We start from the raw sequence: 13,427 nt of genomic DNA on the forward strand, positions 1-13,427 counted from the left end.
GAGAGAGAGAGAGAGAGAGAGAGAGCGCACAACCCTGGATGCCAGAAGACAGTGGAATACCATATAGATAGTTCAGAAAGAAGTTTAATTTTTAGCCCAGAACTCTATACCAAGTCAAACTAGCATTCGAATGGAAAGCACAAAATAAAGACATTTTCCATCATTCGAGCCTCATAAAGTTTATACTACAGACGTCCTGATAATTTTACTAGAAGATGAATTCCAGCAAGTCAGAAAATGAATCCATAAGAAAGATATGTGATACGAAAAACAACGACAAACAAAGAAACAGGGCAGAGGGTGCACTTATAATTAAGTGTAGATAATTGCCGGCTGTTCTCTTTGCTGCGTCTGCGACAAGGATGAAGACCATTCTAAGCAATCAGACTGTCAACATTCCAGAAAATGTGGACATCACTCTGAAGGGACACACAATTACTGTGAAGGGCCCCAGAGGTGCCCTGCGGAGGGCTGCAATCACATCGATATAGAACTCAGTTTCCCTGGAAAGAAAAAGAAGAGGTTCCATGTCAACATATGGTGGGAAAATAGAAAGGAACTGGCTACTGCTCGCACTGTGTGTAGTCATGTACAGAACAGATCGAGGGTGTTACACTGGGCTTCCGTTACAAGATGAGGTCTGTGTACGCTCACTTCCCCATCAAGGTCGTTATTCAGGAGAATGGTTCTCTTGCTGAAATCCGAAACTTCTTGGGTGAAATATATGTCCTTGGGGTTCGGATGAGGTCAGGTGTTGCTTGTTCAGTATCTCAAGCCCAGAAATATGAGTTAAGTCTTGAAGAAAGTGACCTTGAACTTGTATCAAATTCAGCTGCTTTGATTCAACAAGCCACAATGGTCAAAAACAAGAATATCAGAAAATTTTTGGATGGTATCTGTGTTTCTGAAAAGGGAACAACAGTTCAGCAGGCTGATGAATGTCTAAGTTGTCCAGCTACAGAAACATCAAGATGTCAGATGACTCTTCAGACTTATCTGTGATATTTTAAAGATGCAATAAAAGTTGTATTGAAAAAAATTATAATCGCTGGCTATTTTTTTAACGCAGTCTGAAACTCAAGTTCAGATGATGTAAACATGAGAGACGGTGGAGAAGAGAGGGAGGAGGGAAGTGAAAGCCCAGTAAGTTCTTCATCTTGTTCAGGGAGTGAATACTGAAATGAATACCAATTACCTCTAGATATTGATAAAAATGAGTATTTAAAAAAGTAAGCATGATCCTAGAAGAATAGGTGATGTATAAATTCTATAGATTCTAATTCCCAGAGGGGAAAGAAACCCCTGCTAACTCAAAGAAAGTAAAAGATTTAAAAAAAAAAAAAAAAAAAAAAAAAAAAAAAAAAAAAAAAAAAAATTCACTTAGAAATAGAAAACCCAAAAGAAGATATACACTAAACTGTCTTAACATATCTCATTGAAGAAAATGGAAGAGCGAATTACTAGAAAAACATAATAAAATGTCTGAGCAAGGCTGTCTTCTCTTTTTTTATCTCAGTCAGAAGGTGTTGAGGAATACTTCTAACACTATCTTTATTAATAAATATACTAGTCACTTGACTGCATAATAAATTACCACAGAATGTAGTGGCATAAAACAGCCATTTATTTTGAACATGGAGTCTACGGAGGAGGCATGGGGGCAGAGTACAGTGAAGATGGCCTGTCTTTGCTCCTGGTGTTTGGAGCCTCAGTTGGAAGACTCAAAACCTTGCTCACTCACAGGTCTACCAGTTGGGGCTGGCTGTTGGCCGGGGGCCTCCTTTCCTCTCCATGTGGCCTGAGCTTCCTCACAAAATGGTGGCTGGGTTCTGAGGGAAGCATCCCAACAGAAAAAGAGCCAAGTGGAAGCTGGAACTCACACAGCATCACTTCATTCTGTTGTTAGAGGTGAGTCACTAAGGCCAGCTCATAATCCAGAGGAGGAGAATGAGGGTTCACATTTTGTGAGAGAAGAGTCAAAGAATTCATGGACATATTTTAAAACCATTGTAACAACCAAGTGGAAATCTTTATGATAAAACTAAAAATGTACTATATAAACAAAATGTTAAAATTTTAATTCTATAGCAAAACATGATAACATACTAAACAAAGATAATAGACAGGCTTTTAAACAATATTAATCTTAATGATTTGTGGTTAACCAACTCTTTGTTTAGTTTTGTAAGTTCCTTTCTTTCCAGCACTCACATCAGGTAAATGCTATCAAAACTACAACCAAGAAAATCTAGCTATTTGCTATTTACAAGAGACATGGACAAAACAGAATCAAAAACTAAAAAGATTTTAAAAGATGTGAAAAAATATACCACACATCCTAAGAAAAATAACTTAGCGTGAAAACATTAGGGCATTTCAAATTCCTTAACCTTATAGGTAACCAGGAAAGTAGATGTTAAAACAACAATGAGATATCAAACAGGATTTAAAAGTATTAATGATATCCATTGTTCGTATGAGTGTAGGAAGGGTATATGCATTCATTAACGGTGAGTACGTGTAATTGTATAGCCTTTTAAGAAGACGATTTACAGTATCTGTCAAATTTTAAACCCCATACTCTCTGACCCAACAAATCCACTGGTAGATAGTCAGCCCACATACATCTTTACTAATGCGATACTATGGGAATGCTATGAAGTATTTTTTAAAAGGAAGATTTATACATAATGATATGAAAAGATTTTCAAAACACAAAGTAGAAAAAGCAAGTGGCAGACCAATATATACAGCATGAGCCCGCTTACTTTTTCAATTATAGAACTAAATTATGTATCTACATCTTGTTTTCATTCATACACATGCAAATACAAAGAAAAATGTTAAGAAATTGTTGCATTAAACTGATAACAGTCACTTCCTCTCAGGACAGCAGTAGAATTAGAAGTTTGGGATAGGACAGTAGTTTAATCTTTTTCCCTCTACGACCTGCTATTTTTTGGATTTCTTAAAAGTAAAATATACCTATATTAGCTGTATAATTTTAAAATTAAAAATAAAATTAACTTTTTTCTTATTTTATAATTTTATTGGTAACTGCTTAACTGAGATATAATTCCCATACCTTACAAGTCATCCACTTAAAGTGTACAATTTAATGATTTTTAGTAAATTCAGAGTTGTATAATCATCATTACTATCAATTTTAGAACATTTTCTTCACTTTCAAAAAAAGCCACATACCCTTTAAAATCCCCATTACTCCAGTGCTAGTCAACCACTAACCCACTTTCTGTCTCCATAGATTTTGCCTATTCTGGACACTTCATATAAATGGAATTATATAATATGTTGTCTTATAATTGGCTTCTTTCGCTTAGCATGTTTTCATCTATATTGTAGCATGTATCAGTACTCCATTCCTTTTTATGACCAAATAACATCCCATTTATGGATATAGAACATTTTGTTATTCATTCTGCATGTGACAGATATTTAGGTTGGTTCCACATTTTGCTTATTATAAATAATGCTACCGTACTCTTTCATATACAAGTTTTTGTGTGGACTTGTGTTTTCATTTCTCTTAGGTATGAAATTGTTAAATTAAATGGTAGACCTGTTTAATTTTTTCGGAGAACTGCCAGACTGTTTTCCAAAGTGGCTGTACCATTTTACATTCTCACCAGCAGTATGTGAGGTGTTCCAATTTCTCAACATCCTCGCGACCCTTATTATCTGTCTTTTTGATTATAGCCATCCTAGTGGGTGTGACATGGCATCTCATTATGGTTTTGATTTGTATTTCTCTAACAATGAATGATGTTGAGCATCCTTTCATGTACTTAATGACCATTTTGTATATCTTTTTTGGAGAAATGTTTATTCAGATCCTTAGCCCATTTTTAATTGTATCAATTTTAATGTCGAGTTGTAAGAGTTCTTGATATATTCTAGATACAAGTTCCTTATCCGACATATAATTTGCAAATATTTTCCGCCATTGCACAGGTTGTCTTTTCACTTTCTTAATAGTGTCATTCGAAGCACGAACATTTTTAATTTTGATGAAATCAAATGTATCTATTTTTTCTTTTGTTGGTTATGCTTTTGGTATCATACCTAAGAAATCGTTGCCTAATCCCAGGTCATGAAGATTTACCTCTATGTTTTCTTTCAAGAGTTTGATAGTGCTTATATTAAGGTATTTGGTCCGTTTTTTGTTTTTTGGTTATTTATTTATTTATTTAAAGTTTACAATTTTATATTAGATTCAGGTGTACAACATAGCGATTCAACATCTATATACCTTACTGGGTGATGACCATGACAAGTCTAGGAAACCTCTGTCGCTGCACAAAGTTATTACAATATTATTGGTTGTATTCTCTCTGCTGTACATTATGTTCCCCAAATTATTTATTTTATAACAGGAATTTTGTACCTCATAATACTCTTGACCTTTTTCACTCATCCTCCCACCCCCTCCCCTCTGGCAACCGTCAGATCGTTCTTGGTATCTATGAGTCCGTTTCTGTTTTGTTTCACTAGTTTATTTATTTTGTCCTTCAGATTTCACATGTAAGTGAAATCATATGGCATTTGCCTTTCTTTGTCTGACTTACTTTACTCAGCATACTACCGTTCAGATCCAGCCATGTTCTTGTAAATAGTAAGATTTCATTCTTTTCATGGCTGAGTAATATTCCATTATATATATGTACCATATCTTCTTTATCCATTTATCTGTTGATGGACACCTAGGTTGCATTCATATTTGGAGATAGTAAAAATGCTGCAATGAGCATAGAGGTGCATATATCTTTTCAAATTAGTCTTTTCAATTTCTTTGGATAAATACCCAGAAGTGGGATTGCTAGGTCATATGATAGTTTTATTTTTAATTTTTTAAAAGGACCCTCTATACTGTTTTTCATAATGGCTGTACCAATTTACAGTCCTGCCAACAGTGTACGAGGGTTCCCATTTCTCCACCTCTTTGCCAACACTCATCTTTTTGTTAATAGCCATTCTGGCAGGTGCGAGGGGCTATTTCATCGTGGTAATGATTTCTCTGATCGTTAGTGATATTAAGCATCTTTTCATGTGTCTATTGGCCATTTGCATATCTTCTTTGGAGAAATGTCTGTTCATGTCCTCTCTCAATTTTTTAATTGGATTGTTTAATTTTTTTTTTAATTTTTATTTTTTGTTAGAGTACAGTTGATACATATTATATTAGTTTCAGGTGTACAACATAGTGAGTCGACATTTACAAACCTACAATGAGATCACCACAATAAGCCTAGTAATCATCTGTCACCATACAAAGTTATTAAGATGTTGAACATCCTCCCTGTGCTTATATCCCCATGATGGCATGCTAAGTGAAATAAGTCAGACAGAGAAAGACAAATACCATATGATTTCACTTCTATATGGATTCTGAAAAAAATTAACAAAGAAATGGATTGTTTGTTTTTCGATGTCGACTTGTATGAGCTCTTTACATATTTTGGATATTAACTCCTTATCAGATATATCATTTGCAAATATATTCTCCCATTCAGTAGGTTGCCTTTTTGTTTTGTTAAAGATTTCCTTTGCTGTGCAAAAGCTTTTTAGTTTGATACAGTCCCATTTGTTTATTTTTGCTTTCGTTGCCCTTGCCTGAGGAGACATATCCCAAAAAAATATTGCTAAGACCAACGTCAAAGAGTTTACTATCTTTTCTTCTAGTTTTATGGTTTCGGGTCTTACATTTAAGTCTTTGATCCATTTCGAGTTTGTTTTTTGTATATGGTGTATGAAAATGATCTGGTTTCTTTTTGTTTTTTTTTTTTTCATTTTTTTACATGTATCTGTCCAGTTTTCCATTTATTGGAGAGACTGTCTTTTCAGATATTTTGATCCATTTTGAGTTACTATTTCTATATGGTATGAGATAAGGGTCCAACTTCATTCTTTTGCATATAGATATTCAGTTGTCCCAGCATCATTTGTTGAAGAGACTAGTCTTTCCCCCACTGAATAGTCTTGGCACCATTGTCAAAAAATCAATTTGCCATAGATATATGGATTTATTTCTGGGCTCTCAATTTTATTCTATGGATCTACATGTCTATTCTATACTAGTATCACACTGTCTCAATTACTTTTGCTTTGTAGCAAGTTTTAAAATTGGAAAGCGTAAGTCCTCCAAATGTTGTTCTTTGCATGATTGTTTTGGTTATCCTGGGTTCCTTGAGTTTCACATGAATTTTAGGATCAGCATGGCAATTTCTACAAAGAAGCCTGCTGAGATTCTGATATGGATTGCATTGAATAAAATGAACTTTTTAAATGGTAGATATTATTATGTTATTATTACTATTTTATGGGAAATGGTAATAAAGTAGCATTCGCCAAGTGGTTTCACAACACTCAACTTTGGGAGTTAATAGACGTCAGTTGTGTCATCATCTAGGTCCAGAATTGCCAAATTCTCACTATATTGCTTCCTATGGGACCTTTCAAAACCATGCTTCCTTCTCTATCTCTGTTCTACATTTCCAGTTCAGGCCTCCAGTATTTGTAATCTGCATTCCTGAAGCATCTTCCACAAATCACTCTGCCTTTCCTCTGGTCTCATTTAAACCATCCTCCAACTTGAAACTAGAATTCTTCTCTCTAAAGCCCAAACATGACCTTATCTCCTTTTGAAAAAGACTTCAATGACTATCCATGGCCATCATGATAAAGTTCAAATTTCCTAGCATACTAAGGCTCTTCTAAATCTGGTTTCTACCCACTTCCTGCTTATTTCCCATCTCTCCTCAGTAATACCAACACAACCCGATATTTCAGGCATGCCAAAAACCTATGGTCCGAGAACACACCAGACACTTTTATGCCTCCCTGCACTGGTGCGTATATGAGCTTTGTCTGGAAAGCCTTCTCTTCTCATCGCTCTGGAAAACTCTGATTTATCTTTTAAGGTTTTGTTCAAACATCATTTCTATTTTGTTATTGTTGTTGATGATGATGATGATAGTGATGATGATAGAATAATGTTGGTATTAAAAATTAACCATAAGAAGTATATAAAATTGAAATAATAAAGGAAATCTTACACTCTCAACCACCAGTTTCACCTTTTTGTTCTATAAGATTTTACTTTATGTATTTTGAGGCTCTAATATTAGGTGCATACACGTTTATGATTATCATATCTTCATAATGTATTATTTTTTTATCATTAGGAAACATCTTTTCTGGTTTGAATACTATTTTACTGATGTCTTTATAGCCACTCTATCTAGTCTTCTTATGCTTAAGGTTTACATGATGTATCTTCCCCATCCATTGATTTTCAACCTATTTGAGTCTTTATGTTTCAGATACGTTGCTTATAGATGGCATATAATTGGGCCTTGCAAAACTTCTGCCTTTTAATTAGAATGCTAGTCCTTTTTATTTAATATAATTATTTATATTGTTTGATTGAAACCTATAATTTTACTCTTTATTTCTTTTTTGTCCCTTCAATTTTTTCTCCTGTTTCTCTTCTTTCCTTTCGGTTAACTGAATGTTTCAGAATTCCATATTAACTTGTCTATTGGTTTTATAGCTATATCTCTTTGCCTTATATTTTGGTTATTGCACTCACATTACAATATATATCCTTAATTTTTCATACTGTTGTGTTTATATTGCATCACTGCACATAAAGTGTAGAAAGCCGGCAACCATAAAGTTTCACTTACATCCCTTTTCTTTTATGCTATAGTTGTTATAATTATTACATCCACATACATTATAAATCCTTTCATAGTATATTATAATTTTCTGCTTTAAACAATTGTTTATATTTTTAAAAAATTAAGAGGACAAAAATTGTTTTAATAGGCATTCAAATATTTACCATTTCCAGTGATTTTCATTCAATCCTCTGGATCTGACTTTCCACCTGGTTTCATTTTCCTTCAGTCTGAAGAAATCCTTTAGCATTTCTTATGGTTAGGGCTACTGCTGACAAATTCTCTTAGCTGTCCTTTAATCTAAAGATATCTTTCTTTCCCCTTTATTCTTGAAGGATATATTTAGTAGATATAGAATTCTAGGTTGACAGTTTTTTTCCTCCCAGTTATTCCACTGTATTCTGGCTTCCTTTGTTACCGACAGCAGTCCCAGCAGTCATCTGAATTTTTGTTTCCCTGTATGTTATGTGTAATTTTCTCCGACTACTTCCAAGATTTTATTTTTATCTAGTTTTCAGCAATATGACTCTAATTGTTCAGAGGTATGTTGTTGTGGTTCTTGTTCTTGTTTTCAAAATCTTGTTTGGGAGTTTCCTGAGCTTTTCAAATTTGTAAATTTATGCCTTTACAAAATTTAACCATTTCTTCAAAATTTTCTGTCCCATTTTTTCTCTCTTCTCCTTCTCGAATTCCAATGACATGTATGTTAAACCTTTTGAAATTGTCTCACAGGTCCTTGAGGCACTGCTCATTTTTTTTTTCAGTCTTTTTTTCAATGGGTATATTCTTTAGAATAGACCATTTCTATTGATCTCTCTTTAATTTCACTAAATCTTCTCTCATCTCTCTTCTGTAATTAAGGTCATCTGGTGAATTTTTAAAATTTCTGTTATTGAGTTTTTCATTTCTAATATTGACTTTTTTGTTTCTAGAATTTCTATTTGGTTCTTCTTTATAATTTCCATTCTGCTGAGATTTTCTAATTATTTTATTTATGGCAAATATATGTCTTTATATCCTTGGTAATAGTTATAAGAGCCATTTTTAAATCCATGTCAGCCATTCCAGTATCTGAATCATCTTGGAGCTGGTCTCCATTGGCTGTCTTTTTTCTTAGAATGGGTGATGTTTTCTTATTTTTTGGTAAGTCACGGAATTATGATGTATACTGGACATTATGAATGATACATTGTAGAGTCTCTGAATTAGGTTCCTCTGAAGAAAATTGATTTAGATCTTAACCTGATGTTAACTTGGCTAAAATCACACTGTAAACTTTTTCTCTTCTGTGTTGAGTGGCAACTGAAATCTAAGTTCAATTCTTTTAGTCTTAGTTGCCTGCTCGGTGTCTGTCCCATGCATGTGCAGTTTTAGGGGACAGAGATTTGGACAGAATTTATGCACAGAATTTGGGCTCCTCCTCTCCTTTCTTGGACCCTCCTCACTACTTTCCAGTGACTATAGTTGCCCTGAACTGGGTCCTCTGGTTCATCAAGCCAATAATATTGCAAGTTTTTCTGTAAGAATTTTTGCTGCCCAGCATGTATAGCCTGGGGCCTGCCTTCAGGCTAAATTCCACTTAAAAGGAAAGAAATTCACCCTGTCATGTCCTTTTCTCCCAATTGTCAACTTCCCTCCAGTATCTGCCTTTTTTTTTTCATTCTCCAGTATCTTCAGGAAGCTGATTTCTAGATTTTGTCTAGAGCTTATATAGTTAGATATATCGTTGGACTTTTGTTGGTTGATTCTAAAAAAGTCTATGGCCAGAAAAAAAAATGGCTAGGAATCTCTGAACTTGTTGTTAAAGGAAGTTTTATTTTTATCCCATGTAATAAGACATTTTCTAACTCTCTACATTAGTCTTATTTTGTTTCTTTATTGCGAAAGCTAATCTTCTGCATTTATGAAGCCCTATTAATGGGGTTGCTTTATTTAATCCTCACAACTCCTCTGTGGGGAAGATGGCTTTATTATTCCCATTTTATAGATGAGAAAATTGAGCAAGAGAAGTTAAGCCACTTATCAAAGTCACTGTGCATAGATGGCATTCAGACAGGTTGCTCACTCCACAGCCTGTTTTCTTTCTTAATCTGGTTATGAGACATGACTTGCATAGAGGGCAAAGGTATCATCAGAACCAAGGCCATAGCTTCAGGGAGAAGGGAGAAGGATTTATCTGTGACTTTGATCTTGGCCCAGTCCATATTAGTTATCCAAGTCAGAGACTTATCCCAGCGAGGCATAACCAACAAAATCCACTCTAGCTAAAGAGAATAAAGTTAAAGAATTCAAGAGGCTGTTAGGAAGTGGGCAACATTTTTAGGAGGCCCAGAGGATCCATATGGTGGCTGTGTGACTACTTACAATGCCCACAGCACCCCAACACTGTTGTTTCTTGTCTGCCCACACCGGAGCGAAGTTCAGTAGCACTTGCTCCTTCACATCTCTCACCCACGCCCTGCTGCCTGTCAGATCCTTCCTCACATGCTTATCCCAGCTGTGAGGAAGACTGTGAAAGAGCGTTTATGGTGGGACATCCCTGGACATTAGAAGAGAGTTCAAATGGTGCTGGGCAACCAAAGATTTCAATCGATGTGTGCATTCCATGCAAGCGAGCCATTGGGCAGATTCCATATGACCTGATTTTCTCATAACGATTTCTCCGAGTAAGAGGCCAGAACAACCTCCTTTTTATGCTACCTGACTTCAAGTTTCCCCCATTTGGAGAAAAGCCAAACTCTGTAAGCAGACAGTTTGATAGGAGCATGAGTCATGCTGGTTTTTGTTTAACTGTTATTGCACCTTGATGATGATCAAATGGCTGCGTTTGAAATGTAGGCTAGATTTTTGTAATCGATTATTTTAAAAAACTGTATCATAAAGATATTCTTGTTGAAACTCTGAATTTGTTCAGCGTAATTTCCAATTGTTGGCCAAGTAGAAAGAGTTTGCAACAGCATGCCCCTGGTTCCCAGGACAGTGCAGTGGGATCTGTGCTATGGAGAGTTATCTAGCAAAAAAGGAGTGTCTGACAGCTTAGTGGGTTATATGCTTTCCAAGTGACCTTTGGAATTTTGACTGAAAATGGTAGACACGGAACCAGTTGGAGAAATGAGAAGGGGGATAACTGTGCCCTGCCCAAAGTCCCTGAACTGCTAAATCAATATGGACAGGAAACTCAATTCTATAATTGAGAGAAATGGGCTCATGTTGTATAAGAGTTTTACTGTAACTAGCTGGTTTACAGATTTTTCTGGGGACAACAATAACAATAAAGTACTATTTGGGCTTTCATGGTATTTTAGTTCTGGTCAATGATATAAAAACTAAACTCCTCATTATGCTAAAGCTAGTGTTTTCAGGGAATATTTATATGTTTTGGAATTTGGGGAGTAATTCCAATTCCTTATTTAATTATTTTTAATTCCTTTACATATCTTAATGTATAATAAAAATTTTTCACCCATTTGCAAGTCTTTCTCTAGTTTCTCTGCTTATGTGTACTTCCTGAAATGTTCTAGGCAGAGATAAGCATATATGTAGACCCTCTCCTTTTTATTCAAATTAAGCATATTCTACACATTTTCTGCATTGTGTGTACATGTATGCATGTGTAAGATGTATATCTTATACAGATATGTGTGTGTTCATACCGATTTTCTCTTTTTTAACAGAGACACAGAGGATTATTAACCAGCTATCCTGTGGTTATTTAACCAGTCTTCTATTAATAAACAGACATTCAATTGTTTCCAGTCTTTTGCAATTATAAATAATATTCTGGTCAATATCCATGTATGAACAACTTCATGTACAGGTGAGAGCTTAAGGATTAAATTTCTATACGTGGAATTTCTGGTGAAAGGCAAATGACACTTTTAAATCAGATAGGTATTGCTAAATTATCCTCCAAAGAAGTTGTATCAATACATAATCCTACCTGTTTGCCCCACTCATTTATTAGGACAACACATTATCAAACGTTTTCATCTTGACCTGTCCAACTGGTATAGTTTTTAATTTGTATATCTTTTATTCGCAGTGTTAGCACTTTTAGACACGTTTAAAATCCATTTTTTTTGAAAAATAAACTCTCTATGTATGCCCATCTTCTTTGGATTATGAATCTTCTTCATATCGATTTGTAGAAGTTCTTTATATATAAATAAATGAGCTTTTCTCATTTAAAATAAAGATGACTTGTTGTATGTAGAACTAAATGTGATTTAGTGTCTATAACTAGATACGGTTCTCATACAAGCAAATTCACAAATCAGAAAACAATTCATTCTTAGACAATGTTTCCACAGAAAATACAATTATTAAAAGGCAGTTTGAAGTTACTTACAAAACTATGCACTCCATCATGGTATTATATATTTGTAGAGTACATTAAGACTTTAAAACATGTTATAGTTTATAAAACTATATATTTATAAAACTATAAAATTAAGGTGACTTAAAATATTTTTATAGTTTGTAAAACTATAAAAGTAATAAATACATATTCATCTGTTTAAAAAGTCCAATATACATAAGTGTATAAATTTAAAAGTTTTCTCCCTTCCTACCAAGGCAGCACCACTGTTCACAGTTTGGCGTGCATTTTTCCTAACGTCTTTCTATATACCCACCATAAATATTTAAATAATAGTTTCCCCGAGAAGTGGAGCGACATGATATTCTGCAACTTGCTTTTTTTCAGTTAAGGATTAGTCCTGAATTTCAAGAATGGTAACCTTAGCAAGTTCATTTTTTTTAAAAGTTTATAACTGGAAAGTTGTACTTAATCCCTTCACCTTCTTGACCCAGCCCTTCCAAACTCTCACCCATCTGGTAGCTATCAATTTGTTCTCTGTATCTATGAGTTTCAGTTTTATTTGTTCAATTATTTTGTTTTTTTAGATTCCACATACAAGTGAAATCATATGGTATTTGTCTTTATCTAACTTATTTCACTTAGCATAATGCCCTCTAGGTTGATCCATGTGATCACGAATGGCAAGATTTTACTCTTTTCTATGGCAGAGTAATATTCCATTGTATATATGTACTATCACTTCTTTATCCATTTGTCTGTCGATGGACACTTAAGTTACTTCCATATCTTGGCTATTGTAAATAATGCTGCAATGGACATTGGGGTGCATGTGTCTTTTTGAATTAGTGTTTTGAGTGTCTTAGGATAAATGCCCAGAAGTGGAATCGCTGAGTCATATTTTTAAATCTTTGCAGAACTTCCATACCGTTTGTCATATTTGTTGCATCAATTTACAATCCCACCAACCTTGCACAAGGGTTCTCTTTTCTCCACATCCTCACCAACACTTGCTGTTTATTGATATATTGAAGATAGCTATTCTGACAGCAGTGAGGAGATGTCTCATTGTGGTTTTAATTTGCAGTTCTCTGATGACTAATGACGTTGAGTATCTTTTCATATGTCCATTGGTCATCCATATGTCCTCTTTGGAGAAATATCCATTTAGCTTCTCTGCCTATTTCTTAATCAGCATGTTTGGTTTTCAGTGTTTAGGTGTATGGGTTTCTTATATATTTTGGATATTAACCCTTTATTGGATGTATCATTAACAAATATTTTCTCCCATTCAGTAGGTTTTCAGTTTTGTTGATGGTTTCCTTTGCTGTGCAAAAACTTTTTAGTTTTATATAGTCTTATTCATTTTTTCTTTTGTTTCCCTTGCTGGAGGAGACATATGCAAAAAT

The 13,427-nt window shown here is 34.5% G+C and overlaps 1 long non-coding RNA gene across 1 annotated transcript; it reads right to left on the reverse strand.

Annotated features, from left to right (window-relative positions):
* Positions 1–607: 607 nt before the first annotated feature.
* LOC120622791 (uncharacterized) lies at positions 608–13,129 on the reverse strand. Its single transcript, XR_005658562.1, has 3 exons — positions 13,118–13,129; positions 11,504–11,505; positions 608–694 (listed from the first exon to the last, which is right to left on the reverse strand). It is a non-coding gene; the product is annotated as an uncharacterized LOC120622791 (long non-coding RNA).
* Between the last annotated feature and the right edge of the window lie 298 nt (positions 13,130–13,427).

The sequence above is a fragment of the Pteropus medius genome, unplaced genomic scaffold (genome assembly GCF_902729225.1).
Source record: "Pteropus medius unplaced genomic scaffold, Ma_sr-lr_union100, whole genome shotgun sequence".
Taxonomy (NCBI): Eukaryota; Metazoa; Chordata; class Mammalia; order Chiroptera; family Pteropodidae; genus Pteropus; species Pteropus medius.